Consider the following 5,085-nt stretch of genomic DNA (forward strand, 5'->3'; position numbering starts at 1 on the left):
ATATGTATAGAGTTAAACAGCCTGATAGGCTATGAGACTATAATGTCTTCAACCCCGTCAGAAATCTGGGAATGACCTAACATCTATACACATAGGAAGCCTAACATGGCTTCCTGAACTGAGAGGTTGTACAGAGAAATCTCCACTAGCACAGTCCCCTGTTAGCAACATGTAAGCATAAGTCTTCAGCCTTCTGGCCCAAAATCAACTGACAGACTCTTGAAATGCAGATTTTGAAGGGTTGATCACCCTGTCTTGGCAGAGTTTATCAGTCAACTATTCTGCATAATTTGTCCTTTTCTGGGACGATTGTTAAGGGTGTCATTCCCTAATTTCTCTCTCAGCCTGCTTATCCTTTGGGTAAAGTAAGGCTACTGATTCGTTTAAGTTAATTTTATACCTCTGCACTTTGCTGAAGTTGTTTATCAGGTTAAGTAATTCTCTGGTGGATCTTTTGGGTTTGCTTAAGTACACTATCATATCTCTGCAAATACTGATATTTTGATATTTCTTATCGTTGAGTTGTTTACATAGTGGATTACATTGATGGATTTTCATACATTAAACCATCCCTGCATCCCTGGGATGAAGCCTACTTGATTGTGATGGATAATCATTTTGATGTGTTCTTAGATTCAGTTTGCAAGAATTTTATTGAGTACTTTTGCATCAATATTCATAAGAGAAATTGTTCTAAAGTTCTCTTTCTTTGTTGAGTCTTTGTGTGGTTTTGGGATAAGAGTAATTATAGCTTCATAGAAGGAATTTGGTAGTCTGTTTTAATTTTGTGGAATAGTTTGGACAATATTGGTTTGAGGTCTTCTATGAAGGTCTGATAGAATTCTCCACTGAAATCATCTGGACCTGGGCTCTTTTTGGTTGGGAAACTTTTAATAACTGCTTATATTTCTTTAGGAGTTATGGGGTTGTTTAGATGATTTATTCTTGATTTAATCTTGGTACCTGGTATATGTCTAGAAAATTGTCCATTTCCTCCAGATTTTCCAGTTTTGTTGAATATAGGCTTTTGTAGGAGGATCTGATGATTTTTTTGAATTTACTCAGATTTTGTTATCTCTCCCTTTTCATTTCTGATTATGTTAATTTGGATACACTCTCTGTGACCACTGGTTAGTCTGGCTAAGGGTTTATCTATCTTCTTGATTTTCTCAAAGAGCCAGCTCCTGATTTTTTGATTCTTTGTATAGTCTGTTTCATTTCTACTTGGTTGATTTTCAGCTCTGAGTTTGATTTTTTTCCTGCCTTCTACTCCTCTTGGGTTTATTTATTTCCTTTTGTTCTAGGGTGTTAAGGTGTGCTATCAAGCTGCTGATATATGCTCTCTCCTGTTTCTATTTGCAGGCACTCAGAGCTATGAGTTTTTCTCTTAGTACTGCTTTCATTGTGTCCCATAAGTTTGGGAATGTTTAATCTTCATTTTCATTAAATTCTAAGAAGTCTTTAATTTCTTTCTTTTTTTCTCCCTTGACCAAGTTGTCATTGAGTAGAGCATTGTTCAACTTCCATCTATATGTGGGCTTTCTGTCATTATTGTTACTGAAGACCAGTCTTAGTGCGTGGTGATCTGATAGGATGCATGGGATTATTTCTATCTTCCTGTATCTGTTGAGGCCTGTTTTGTGACTGATTATATGGTCAATTTTGGAGAAGGTTCCATGAGGTGCTGAAAAGAAGGTATATCCTTTTGTTTTAGGATGGAATGTTCTATAAATGTCTGTTAAATCAAATTGGTTCATAACTTCTGTTAGTTTTTCTACGTCTCTGTTTAATTTCTGTTTCCATGATCTGTTCAGTGATGAGAGTGGGGTGTTGAAGTCTGCTACTATTATCATGTGAGGTACAAAGTGTGCTTTGAGCTTTAGTAAGATTTCTTTTATGAATGTAGTTGCCCTTGCACTTGGAGCATAGATATTTAGGATTGAGAGTTCATCTTGGTGGATTTTTCCTTTGATGAATATAAAGTGTCCTTCCTTATCTTTTTTAATGACTCTTGGTTGAAATTCAATTTTACTTGATATTAGAATGGCAACTCCAGCTTGTTTCTTTGGGCCATTTGCTTGGAAAATTTTTTCCAGCCATTTACTCTGAGGTAGTGTCTGTCTTGGTCTCTGACATGTGTTTCCTACATGTTGCAAAATGCTGGGTCCTCTCTATGTATTCAGTCTGTTAACCTATGTCTTTTTATTGGGGAATTGAGTCTGTTGATGTTGATAGATATTAAGGAATAGTGATTGTCGCTTCCTGTTATTTTCATTGTTAGAGGTGAAATTGTCTCTCTTTTGGTTTCAATGCAAGGAAATTATATTCTTGTTTTCTGTACGGTGTAGTTCCTCTCCCTGTGTTGGAGTTTTCCATCTCTTATCCTTTGTAGGGCTGGATTTGTAGAAAAATATTGTGTAAATTTGGTATTGTCATGGAATATCTTGGTTTCTCCATCTATGTCAATTGAAAGTTTTACTGGATACAGTAACTTGGGCTGGCATTTGTGTTCTCTTAGGGTCTGTGTGACATTTTTCCAGGATCTTCTATCTTTCATAGTCTCTGGTGAGAAGTCTGGTGTGATTCTGATAGGTCTGCCTTTATAAGTCACTTGACCTTTTTCCCTTACTGCTTTTCATATTCTTTCTTTGTTTGGTACATTTGCTGTTTTAACTATTATGTGAAGGGAGGAATTTCTCTTCTAGTCCAGTCTATTTGGAGTTCTTGTATGTTTATGGGCATCTCTTACTTTAGGTTAGGGAAGTTTTCTTCTATGATTTTGTTGAATATATTTACTGGCCCCTTAAGTTGGGAGTCTTCACTTTCTTCTATACCTATTATCCTTAGGTTTGATCTTCTCATTGTGTCCTCGATTTCCTGTATGTTTTGGGCTAGGAGCTTTTTGCGTTTTACATTATCTTTGTCAGTTGTGCTGATGTTTTCTATGGTATCTTCTGCCCCTGAGATTCTCTCTTCTATCTCTTGCATTCTGTTGGTGATGCTTGTGTCTATGACTCCTTGTCTCTTCCTTTGGTTTTCTTTATCCAGGGTTGTCTTCCTTTGTGCTTTCTTTATTGTCTCTATTTTCATTTTCAACTCTTTCACCTGTTTTGTTTCGTTGTATTTTCCTGTAATTCTTTCAGTGATTTTTGTGTTTCCTCTCTAAGGGCTTCTACTTGTTTACTTGTGCTTTCCTGCATTTAGGAATTCTTTATGGGAATTCTTTATGTCTTTCTTAAAATCCTCCATCATTATCAAAAAATGTAATTTCAAATCCAAATCTTGCTTTTCTGGTGTGTTTGGATATCCAGTATTTTCTTTGGTTGGAGAACTGGGCTCTATTGATACAAAGTAGTCTTGGTTACTGTTTATTATGTTCCTGCGTTTGCCTCTAGCCATTGTATTGTCTCTGGTGTTTGCTTGTCTTGCCATATCTGGGAGTGTCTTGGCCATGTGAGAGGCCTGTGTGGCCCCACTCCTGTAGAACTGTTTTCCTGTTTTCTTTCAGCCTTTCCTGAGAACAGGCACTCTGTTCTCAGCTCTGGCCGCACTCCTGGAGACTGTCTTCCAGCTCTAGGCATGGGCAGGAATCAAAGGGTCCTGCCCCTGATTGCTTATGTAGGTCCTTGCACCCAGCATGCACAGTTGGCACTATGCAATTCCCTCTTGGGTCTGGACTGTGAACAGAGGGTATTCTCCACTGACTTCTCAGGAGTATCCACACTTCTGAGATTCTAGCTCTCTCCCCCATGGGATTTGGTTGCAGGGAGCCATTTGGGGGATCAGTTTGGTCCTGGGCGCAGACCAGAACCGCAGGTACTGGCAGCTGTCTGTTCCTATATCCCTCTGTCCAGAGGCACTGTGCAGTTTCCCCTTGGACCAGGAATGTGGGCCAAGGTGTGCAGAGGTGGCAGTCTGTCCTGGGACCTCGGGATGTCTGCGCGCCTGGGTGGTCTGCTCTCTTTCCCACGGGATTTGGATGCAGGGAACTGTGGGATGATATTAGTTCACCAGCAGCCTTATTTGTAGTAGCCAGAAGCTGCAGACAAACCAGATCTCCCTCAATAGAGGGATGGATACAGAAAATGTGGTATATTTGCATAGTAAAGTAGTTTCCAGCTATAAAAAAACAATGTCTATGTGAAATTTCCAGACAAATCGATGGAACTAGAAAAGATCATCCTGAGTAAGGTAACTCAGACACAAAAAGACCACACAGGGTATGTTCTCACCGATAAATGGATATTAGCCCAAATTTCACAACACCCACAATATAATTCACAGATGATATGAAGCCCAAGAATGAAGAGCAAAATGTGGATGTTTCATTCCTACTTGGAAGGGGGAACAAAATATTTATGGGAGGTAGAAGAGGAAGGAACCTGGGAGGGAGATAGCAGGCATAGGGAAAAATGGTGGCAGGAAGAGGTCTAGGAGGAGAAGGAGAGATGTACTAAGGGTCAGGAAAATGAACAAAGGTGTGAAGTAGTGGGGTATGGGTACTGGTGACAACTACTAGATAGTCCCAGATGCCAGGGAAGCAAGAGTTTCCCAGGACCAAATTGGAATGACATTAGGCAAAATAGTCAACAAAGAGGAGAGAGAACCAGTAGAGACTATATCCTGTTGATAGCATGGCCCCAGCTGAGGGATGTGGCCACCCACCATTTCAAAATATTAACCCAGAATTGTTCATGTCTAAAGGAAATATAGACAAAGAGTGGAGCAGAGACTGAAGGAAAGGTCTTCCAGGGACCACTCCACCTGGGGATCTATGCCATTTGCAGACACCAAACACAGACACTATTGCTGATGCCAAGAAACACTTGCTGACAGGAGCCTGGTATAACTATCCCCTGACAGGCTCTGCCAGAACCTGACCAATTCAAATGCAGGTGCCCAAGGCCAACCATCAGACTGGACATGGGGGCCCCGATGGAAGAATTAGGGGAAGGACTGAAGGAGCTGAAGGGAACTGCAACACCATAGGAAGAAAGATATCAAGTAACTGGACACCAGGAGATTCCAAGGACTAGACCACCAAGCAAAGAGTATACATGAAGGGATCCATGGCTCCACATACAT

Source organism: Rattus rattus, chromosome 5 (genome assembly GCF_011064425.1).
Source record: "Rattus rattus isolate New Zealand chromosome 5, Rrattus_CSIRO_v1, whole genome shotgun sequence".
Classification (NCBI taxonomy): domain Eukaryota; kingdom Metazoa; phylum Chordata; class Mammalia; order Rodentia; family Muridae; genus Rattus; species Rattus rattus.